The sequence below is a fragment of the Sturnira hondurensis genome, unplaced genomic scaffold, assembly GCF_014824575.4.
Source record: "Sturnira hondurensis isolate 20B ecotype Veracruz unplaced genomic scaffold, ASM1482457v3 Scaffold0010537, whole genome shotgun sequence".
In the NCBI taxonomy this organism is placed as follows: Eukaryota; Metazoa; Chordata; class Mammalia; order Chiroptera; family Phyllostomidae; genus Sturnira; species Sturnira hondurensis.
The window spans coordinates 21423-32052 of NW_028083168.1; the positions used below are offsets into that span (position 1 = coordinate 21423).

A 10630-nucleotide genomic window follows, 5' to 3' on the forward strand; every position below is an offset into this window, starting at 1 on the left:
CCGGCAGCAGGAGCAACGTGCCCTGCTTGGGTACAAAAGTGAACACTCGCTAAGTCCACCAGGTGGTCAGCGATAGGCCCCCTGGGAGGACGCTGGGCTCCCTAGTGCCCAGATTGCCCGGGATTCTGCCGGCTCCTGGCCCCCGCCCACTCCTCTGTGACTAGTCAGGTCGTCGAGGCCACGCCCCCAAGTACGTAAAACGTGGGGGCGTGCCGGAAGGCGAGGGTTTGAAGCCGATGCTACCGCACCGGGTAGAGCTCTGGCCTTCAAGGAGCCTGCCGGGGACCATTTTGCTGGGTGCCCGAATCTCCAAGCGGAGGGGCTGTGATTCCTGCACGTCACTGGTGAGTTGCCAAGGGCCCGGGGGGGGGGGGGGGGGGGGGGGGGGGCCGGGTGGCANCGGGGGGGGCCGGGTGGCACCACCGTGTTCGGTGTGTGTTCCTCTGCTACTCGGGGAGCAGAGCCTGGCTGGGCTTGTCCTTCCTGAAGCCGCATTTTCCTGGGCGGTGCGCCCAGCTTTTTTAAAAAAAGATATATTTTATTGTCCCATTCCCCCACTTCATTCCCCTCCACCCTACCCACCCCCTCCCCCCACATTCCCCTCCACCCTACACACCCCTCCCCCACATTCCCCCACGTTGGTTCAAGTCCAACTGTCATAAGTTCTTTAGCTTCTACATTTCCCATACTACTCCTGCCTCCTCCCCCTATTTTCTCCCCACCATCTATACTACTTATTCACTGTGCCTTCTCCCCCATTCTCCTCCCCCCACTCCCCTGTTGCTAACCCTCCATGTGATCTCCATTTCTGTGGTTCCACTCCTGATCTAGCTGTCCCTTTAGTTTGCTTTTGTTTTAGGTGTGGTTGTTAATAACTGTGAGTTTGCTGTCCTTTCACTGTTCATATTTTTCATCTTCTTTTTCTTAGATAAGTCCCTTTAACATTTCATATAATAAGGGCTTGGTGATGATGAACTCCTTGAATTTGATCTTATCTGAGATGCACTTTATCTGTCTTTCCATTCTAAATGAAAGCTTTGCTGGATAGAGCAATCTTGGCTGTAGGTCTTTGGATTTCATGACTTGGAATACTTCTTTCCAGCCCCTTCTTGCCTGTAAGGTGTCTTTTGAGAAATCTGCTGACAGTCTGATGGGAACTCCTTTGTAGGTGACTGTCCCCTTATCTCTTGCTACTTCTAGGATTCTCTCCTTCATTTTAATCTTGGCTAATGTAATGATGATGTGCCTTGGTGTGTTCCTTCTTGGGTCCAACTTCTTTGGCACTCTCTGAGCTTCCTGGACTTCCTGGAAGTCTATTTCCTTTGCCAGACTGGGGAAGTTCTCCTTTATTATTTGTTCAAATAAGTGTTCCACTTGCTCTTCCTCTTCCCCTTCTGGTACCCCTATAAATCAGATGGTGGAGCATTTAAAGATGTCCTGTAGGATCCTAAGCCTCTCCTCATGTTTTTGAATTCTTCTTTCTTCATATTTTTCTATTTGATCATTTATTCCTTCCTTCTAGTCCACTCCCTTGATTTGAGTCCCAGTTTCCTTTCCATCACTATTGGTTTCCTGTACATTTCCCTTCATTTCAATTAGTTTAGCCTTCATTTGTTCCTCTAATTTGTGACTAAAATTGACCAGTTCTGTGAGCATCCTGATCACCAGTGTTTTGAATTGTGCATCTGATAGATTGGCTATTTCTTGGTCACTTAGAATTATTGGCTCTGGGGCTTTGAGTTCTTCTTGAGCCATATTTTGGTCTGTTCGCACCTGTTACGTGTGAGGAGCAGATCCCTAGGTGTTCAGCAGGGCTGGGCCACTCAGTTGCTGGGTTGTGACGTTGTATGTGGAGGCGAGGTCAGAGAGGGGCAATGGCGGTCCCCTCTGCTGCTTCCTGTCACTGGGCCCTGCGAGGTCTGTCTCACTGCTCGCTCCTTTGGTGGTTTATATGCGAATGTGTGACTGCGGTCAGCCTGCTGCCTTGTGCCCTCACTGAGTCCACCTGTTGGTATCCCACACCTGGGGTCTGCCCAGGTATGTCTGGATTCCTGGGTCGGGGAATCTTCCCTGCCCATCCCTGCTTCACTGCTGGCTCCACCCCTCTTACCAGTCCAGTTGAACGGTTCATTATGGTAGGACTTCCGTATAGTTTAATTTTCTGTGTTTTGGCTGCATTTTTTTTCCATTTTTTTAAAGATTTTATTTATCTTTAGAGGGAAAGGCCAGGAGAGAGGGAGAGAAATATCAATGTATGGTTGCCTCTCGTGTGTCCCCTGCTGGGAACCGGGAACTGGCCTGCAACCCAGGCATGTGCCCTTGACTGGGAATCGAACCGGGATCGTGTGGTTCTCAGGCCCTAGCTCAATCCACTGAGCCACACCAGCCAGGGCTTGGCTGCATTTTTGTTACTGAAACTTAGTTGACTTTAAACTTGGTTGTGAGAGGAGGCACAGTGTTTCGACCTACACCTCCATCTTGGCAGAAGTCCTTAAAAGAAAGCTTTGCTGGAAAGAGTAATCTTGGATGTAGGTCCTTGCCTTTAATGACTTGAAATACTTCTTTCCAGCCCCTTCTTGCCTGGAAGGTCTCTTTTGAGAAATCCGCTGACAGTCTGATGGGTACTCCTTTGTAGGTAACTGTCCCCTTCTCTCTTGCTTTTTCTAGGATTCTCTCCTTACATTTGATCTTGGGTCCCACAATTATGATGTGCCTTGGTGTGTGCTTCCTTGGGACCACCTTCTTTGGGACTCTCTGAACTTCCTGGACATCCTGGAAGTCTATTTCTTTTGCCAGACTGGGGAAGTTCTCCTTTATTATTTGTTCATATAAGCTTTCCATTTGTTGCTCTTCCTCCTCCCCTTCTGGTACCCCTATAATTCGGGTGTTGGAACATTGAAAGATGTCCTGGAGGTTCCTAAGCCTCTCCTCATGTTTTTTTAAAATATATTTTATTGATTATGCTATTACAGTTGTCCCATTCCCCACCCTTCACTCCCCTCCACCCTGCACACCCCCTCCCCCACCATTCCCCCCCCTTATTTTATTTTTTGGAAGATTTTTTTTTAATATATCTTTAGAGGGGAAGGGAAGGGGAGAAGGAGAGAAATATCAATGTATGGTTGCTTCTTGTGAGTCCCCTGCTGGGAACTGGCCTGCAACCCAGGCATGTGCCCTGACTGGGAATCAAACCTCAATCATGTGATTCACAGGCCTGCGCTCAATCCACTGAGCTACACCAGCCAGCACCCCCCCCTTTATTTTATATTCATGTGTCACAAGTTCTTTAGATTCTATATTTCCCGTACTATTCTTGCCCTCCCCCTATTTTCTACCTACCATCTATGTTACTTATTCTCTGTACCTTCTCCCCCATTTACCTCCTCCTCCCACTCCCCTGTTGCTAACCCTCCATGTGATCTCCATTGCTATGGTTCCGCTCCTGATCTAGCTGTCCTCTTAGTTTGCTTTTGTTTTAGGTGTGGTTATTAATAACTGTGAGTTTGCTGTCCTTTCACTGTTCATGTTTTTTATCTTCTTTTTCTTAGATAAGTCCCTTTAACATTTCATATAATAAGGGCTTGGTGAGGATGAACTCCTTGAACTTGACCTTATCTGAGAAGCACTTTATCTGCCCTTCTCTTCTAAATGAAAGCTTTGCTGGATAGAGCAATCTTGGCTGTAAGTCTTTGGATTTCATGACTTGGAATACTTCTTTCCAGCCCCTTCTTGCCTGTAAGGTCTCTTTGAGAAATCAGCTGTCATTCTGATGGGAACTCCTTTGTAGGTGACTGTCCCCTTATCTCTTGCTACTTCTAGAATTCTCTCCTTCATTTTAATCGTGGCTAATGTAATTTTGATGTGCCTTGGTGTGTTCCTTCTTGGGTCCAACTTCTTTGGGACTCTCTGAGCTTCCTGGACTTCCTGGAAGTCTATTTCCTTTGCCAGACTGGGGAAGTTCTCCTTTATTATTTGTTCAAATAAGTGTTCCACTTCTGGCTGTTCCTCTTCCCCTTCTGGTACCCCTATAATTTGGATGTTGAAACATTTAAAGAAGTCCTGGAGGTTCCTAAGGCTCTCCTCATTTTTTTGAATTCTTGTTTCTTCATTCTTTTCTGATTGGTCATTTTTTTCTTCCTTCTGTCCACTCCCTTGATTTGAGTCCCAGTTTCCTTTCCATCACTATTGGTTTCCTGTGCATTTCCCTTCATTTCAATTAGTTTAGCCTTCATTTTTTCCTCTGATTCGTGACTAAAATCAGTGCTGTGAGCATCCTGATCACCAATGTTTTGAATTGTGCATCTGCTAGGTTGGCTGTCTCTTTGTCGCTTAAAGTGTTGGCTCTGGGGCTTTGATCTGTGCTTCTGCTTGAGCCATTTTGGTCAGGTGGTGCCTGTTACATAAGAGGGGCAGAGCCTGAGGTGTTCACCAGGGCGATTCAATCTAGTCACTGGGTTGTGACGCTGTATGTGGGAGCGGGGTCAGAAACAGAATAATGGTGCTTGTTCCGGGCTCTTGGATTTCCGTCCCCTCTGCCGCTTCCCTCAAGCAAATTGGGCCCTTCTGGTTCTGATTCTTGGGTGGGTGGGCTTGTGTAGGTTCTAGGACCCGGTGGGTCTCTCTCACGAACTCTCCTGTGAGGCTGGGCGCCACTCCCAACACCTCAACCCCCGAAAGTTTCTCCAATCAGTGCTTTTAGGCTTTATTTCCTGTCACTGGGGCCCTGGGTTGCACGGTTTGTCTCACTGCCCGTTTTTTGCCTGGTTTATCTGCGTGTGAATGTGTGTCCGCCGTCAGCCAGCTGCCTTGTGAGCTTCACTGGGTTTGTTCGTTTGGTCCCCTCACCTGCCCGGATCTGCTAACCACTGCCTTTTCCTGCCAGGACCCCTCTCCACCACCAATTCTGCCCCTCTTACCAATCTGGATGAATGTTTCGTTGTTGTCGGATTTCAATACAGTTCAATTTTGTCTGTTCTGGTTGTGTTTTTGTTTCTAAATCTTTGTTGTCCTTAAATTTGGTTGTGTGACGAGGTACAGTATTTCCACCTACGCCTCCATGTTGGCCGAAGTCCCAGCTTTTTATTCACGTTTTTTGCAAAGCAAGTTCTTGGGCTGCCGTTTCTGGGATCACTGGGCCTTTGGCGTTTGTCTCCAGGCCTCGTTGCCCAGCCCTCCCCTGCCCACCCACACTTGTAACACCCTGCGTCGCCCCAGCCCCCCACGGCCACCCCTTTCTCTTTATTCCCAGGGCCTGAGAGGCCTCTGCCCTCCTGAGTTGCAGGAATTCTTCTTTATACCCCCAGTAGTATCATTTTTTCAGCTTCTTGCAAACTTTTTTTTTTCCCAGTGGGCTCCCTGCTGGCCACCTACAGCTGGTACATCATCTTCAGCTGCATCCTTTTGTACCTGATTTTTCAAAAGCTTCCCCCACCCTGCCACCTGCGAGCCTTGAGGCAGAGGCAGCTGGACCAAGCCGGCTACTGTGGGTTAGTAACTGATTGCAAATCTGGGCTGTTAGGAGTAAGAAGTATGGGAAGGAAACCTTGGTGCGCTTCTGAAATCGATTTTGGTGAACATGCAACAGATTCTGTCACGTCAGAGATTTTAATTGAGGGCGGGAACCTGCCTGGCGGTGCATGTCTTGGAGGGTTTTTCATTTATAGGATGGGTTAAATTGAAAACTTCACTCATGGGTCTGCATGCTAACTCTGAGCTTTCAGACATTTGTGAGTGAGGAGAAACTCAGATTTAGTTCTTTATATTCATTATATTTTGAGTTATCACAACTCACTCATCAGACCTGACTTCAAATTATACTTGGTTATTTAAAAATCATTCTCTTTGAGCCCTGGCTGGTGTGGCTCAGTGGCTTGTGGAGGTCCACCGCCTGTGGAGCAAAGGGTCACCAAGTCAATTCCCAGTCAGGGCACATGCCTGGATTACAGGCCAGGTCCCCAGTGGGGAGTGCCTGAGAGGCAACCACGCATTGATGTTTCTCTCCCTCTCTTTCTCCCTCCCTTACCCTCTGTCTAAAGATAAATAAATAAAATCTTTAAAAAAATTATTCTCTCTGAAATGGTAGCTTTTTCACCACTTAGAAACTGTAGTTTGAAGCTACAGTTTCTGAGGACATCCCAAAGAAATGTTAAGTGCTTTGAGGATAGCGGCATAATTAAATACAAATGGTGCTCATCTGAGTCACCATGGTTACGGAGCTTGGGGAGGAAAGCAGGTGTCCTGACAAAATAGTCATTCATTCCAACGTGCCTCTCTCCACTCTCCCGAAACCCCGTGGTCCTGCCATGCTCAGTCTTTTTGATTGTGGGCTACGTGCATGTTCACCAACAAAGTTCAGGATACAATTGTAAATCTTGCATAAGATGCAGGATTTCATGAAGTGGCAGGTGGTGGTGATGGGATGGCACGTCAAAGAGGATCATTTTTAGGAAGCACTACAGAACGTAACTGCAGCGAGAGGTGGTACGTTGTGCTACCCAAGTTTGTGAGAACAAGGCAAAAAAAAAACCTACGCTTGATGGGTGATATTCTAAGAATGGGCCAGCAGAAATGGCACTGAAACTCACATTTCTGCAAAATGGAAGTGCAGCTTTGTTTTTTAAAGATTTATTTTTAGAGAGAAGAGAACAGAGGGGGAGACAGAGAAACATCAGTGTGTGGTTGCTTCTCAATCACCCCCCACTGGGAAACTGGTCCACAACCAAGGCAGGTGCCCTGACTGGGCATCAAGCCAGCAATCCTTTGGTTCACAGGCCAGCACTCAATCCACTGAGCCACACCAGCCGGGGTGGTTTTCTTTTGAAAGTTTCAGTCAGCTCTACCACTACCGCGCACACACCCACACACACCTGCACTATTTTGATGATGACATTTTGGCCCCTTTTCTTTTTTATGGGGACTCAGTTTAATGGCCTTGTTTCTCTACTACCTGAAGGGAGTGTTGATCACCTGTAGTTCAGGAGGTACTGATGTGAACATATAAATTATAATTTTTCCTTGAAAAATTACAGTCAGACACCACAGTTCTCGAATGTCTTGGTTTTTGCTTCTCGGCCTGACAACCCTGTTCATGCCGACACCAGTATGATCAGCCAGTCACCTGTGATATTCAGTTTTCACACAGGTCTTTTCTCAAACAGCCTTCTAGAACAAATTGAGTTGGAACCTTGGTTCCATTTTTTCCCCTATTAGAAATGTCAATTGAAGTAACTTGTTCCAGACCCCTAAATGATTCCATTTCAATCTTTCTTACATACAGTACATGTCTAATGTACTGTTCAGTCTGTAAGACATGTTAAAAACAAAGAGGACATGAAATGTAAAGGAAAATTTAAACAGGAAAATGAAATGTCCAGTAAAACATGAACATCTATACACACCAGAGCTTACCTTTAATGCTGAAAGAGATTGGTGACTGAATACGGGGAGGCGGGATGGAGGAATGTTATTGTTTGGAAGGGGAGTCATCCTCTTCCATGAAAAGCATCAGGTAGCCTCCCCCAGACTTCCTGAATTGGAGCTGCTGAGGGAGAGGTTTCCACTGCTAAGAACTCTGGCTGTGTACAGTCTGCCCTGTAAGCAGCCAAATTATATGCAGACGGTAGGCTTCTTCATGTAGAACCATGTTTTTGCACCATCTGCTGTCTGTGCTTTAATGTGTTTCTAATGAGTCTATAGACTCAAGAATTTCCATTTTATACAGATGCTTTTTAGCACTTAATTTTTTTCTTCCATTCACAGCAGAACCTGATGATGCTGTGAAATGACCAGAGGCCTTAGCAGCTGCTCACCTAAAAATGCAGGAAGAACGCAATGCACAGGCGGAAAAGCATAAGGAGACACTCAGACACGAGGGGCTTCATGTAGGTGGCCCTAACGGTGTGCGGCTGAGTGAGTAAAGCTGTGCGCACACACTGGGGTGGGGCCTGGGACCAGCTCGTCTGCAGCACCATCTCCAGTAGAACTAGTGAGCTGACCCCGGGAGTTTCTTGTTGGGGCAGATACTCCTGGTTCCCTCACAGCAGCGCCTCACGTAACGGAGGTCTGTGTGTGTGTGTGCACGTGATCTGGCCTCACGGGGGCCACTCTGCAGTGGATTGAAGGGTTCAGTGGGCATTTGAAAGATCTTTCTAAAAGCACAGGGTGTGGTTTGGGGACAGCCGTAGAAGTCACACACCACCCCTGAGAAGTGTAGACTCTTTTTCAACCCAGATATTTACTTCTGGGCTCCTCTGTCCCCTCACAGGAAACACCTAAGGCAGCAGCAGAGCTGGTCCCTGTCTGTCTTGTGGCCTCCTCCCACTTCCCTTTTGTTGTTTCTGTGTGGTCATCCAGCCTGCAGCTGCTCTCCCCAGCCAGCCTGCAGCTGCTCTCCCCAGCCTGCTAACCACACTTGACCCCTTCTCATCATGCTGTTCCAGCAGCCTTTTTCCTGGGTCACTCCTTGCTCATCTTCTGCTCACCCAAAATGCATGTTTCCTTTAGTTCTTTCATCCTTTCAAAGCACGGGTTTGGTCTCTACATGCTGCTGGAGGTCACACAGACCTCTGTGAGGAAGGGCCGGGGGCAGAGGCCTTGCTCTCTCTTCCAGGATGCTCATTTACTGGGACATCTGGTCGACCTACCAGGGCTGCTCTTTCTTTCTTCTAATACTACCTCCCTTCCACTCTCCTTCATTTTTCCCCCTCTCAAATCATCACCTTTTTGGTGTGCCCTCAAACCCCATCAACACAACCACTTAGGGCAGCAGTCTTCATGGCACACAAATCACCCCAGACCCCACACAGTGAGTGTAGAGCTGTCTTTTCAACACCCACAGCACTGGGCTCAGGCTCATCATTCTCTGCTTTCTCTCACGCTGCACCGTCCTCTCAAGAAACTACCCTCACCTCTGTTGACTTTTGCTCTCTGATTGGGAGGTTGCTTCTCTTTCCTTCTCCTCCCAAATTATTGCTGCCACACCCACTCTGCTACTGTAGACACAACGGCCTGGCATGGGCAGCAGGTTGTGCTGGGCCTAGAAGAAGGGCACGACCCTCAAAACCCAGACCAACTGTCACACAGCACCAGGCTGCTCAGCAAAAAGGCCAGTCACCTCAAACCCTTTGCTGATACACTAAGGGGCTCAGGCCTGGGGACATGGTATTGTAACTCAAGACATTCCAATGTGGCCACATACAGGTAAGAGGGCTTCTTCACCCAGTGACCCAGGGCAGCTGTCCCTGGTGCTCTGCACCCCATTTTCTCCCTAGTCTCCCACAAAAAGGAACAAAGGGTATGAAATAGCCTTTCATTTTTAGGGTCACTTTCATTCTGGGGTCTCCTGGTACTACCCTCAGCTTCCCCATACTGCCCAAGGTGGCACCCCACTTGAGTGTACAGAGGAACAGGGCCAGCCCTTCACTCCTAAATTTACTGGTCTTCTGTTCACCTCACACCACCCCACAGATGCTGTCTTCAGCTTGAGTGTTCCCTAACTTCTATTCCACTTTCAGGCTGTGGCCACAGCTCCTATTATTCCAAGAGGCCTGTACCCTGAATTCACAAGTCACCAAACAGTGGAGGAAAGTGGCTAATCCGGTAACTTGTCACCCCACGTCACCATGGCACAGACCAGGGGCAGTATGTTCACATTCAGAGCAAACTGCATACAAATATGCACCTCTGTTTGAGGGAAATTATTCCCTCTGCATCCTCTGAGGTCACAGCCCTTCATCTGGGGGAGGAGGTGGACCCTGCTCCTGGCGGCCTGGATGGAGAGGTCCCACAGCTGGTGGAGGAGGCTAAGAAACCCTGCNAAACATTCCAATGTGGCCACATACAGGTAAGAGGGCTTCTTCACCCGGTGACCCAGGGCAGCTGTCCCTGGTGCTCTGCACCCCATTTTCTCCCTAGTCTCCCACAAAAAGGAACAAAGGGTATGAAATAGCCTTTCATTTTCAGGGTCACTTTTGTTGTGGGGTCTCCTGGTACTACCCTCAGCTTCCCCATACTGCCCAAGGTGGCACCCCACTTGAGTGTACAGAGGAGCAGGGCCAGCCCTTCACTCCTAAATTTACTGGTCTTCTGTTCACCTCACACTACCCCACAGATGCTGTCTTCAGCTTGAGTGTTCCCTAACTTCTATTCCACTTTCAGGCTGTGGCCACAGCTCCTATTATTCCAAGAGGCCTGTACCCTGAATTCACAAGTCACCAAACAGTGGAGGAAAGTGGCTAATCCAGTAACTTGTCACCCCGCGTCACCATGGCACAGACCAGGGGCAGTATGTTCACATTCAGAGCAAACTGCATACAAATATGCACCTCTGTTTGAGGGAAATTATTCCCTCTGCATCCTCTGAGGTCACAGCCCTTCGTCTGGGGGAGGAGGTAGAGCCTGCTCCTGGCGGCCTGGACGGAGAAGCCCCACAGCTGGTGGAGGAGGCTAAGAAACCCTGCCGCTGTCCACTTGGGCACTAAGCAAGGGGAACCCTTCAGCCTCCCCACTTTGATTGACTTAATGCACACTTTTTCCACACGGACCATAAAGCCCAGGGGACATCACCTTTATGTCTGTTCTTAACCTCCAGCTGCATCTTTGAGTTGAAGTCAGCATTGCCTATTGCCCACGG

At 48.4% G+C, this 10630-nt stretch overlaps 1 long non-coding RNA gene across 2 annotated transcripts; it reads left to right on the forward strand.

The window, feature by feature from the left end:
• The first annotated feature begins 237 nt into the window (after window positions 1-237).
• LOC118996014 (uncharacterized) lies at window positions 238-9772 on the forward strand. 2 transcript variants are annotated; one of them, XR_005068409.1, is made up of 3 exons: window positions 238-344; window positions 5348-5486; window positions 7762-8371. It is a non-coding gene; the product is annotated as an uncharacterized LOC118996014 (long non-coding RNA). The 2 variants fall into 2 exon arrangements; XR_005068408.1 differs by lacking the exon at window positions 238-344 and adding an exon at window positions 9513-9772 and having other exon boundaries at window positions 5096-5486; window positions 7762-7880.
• The last annotated feature ends 858 nt before the right edge of the window (window positions 9773-10630 follow it).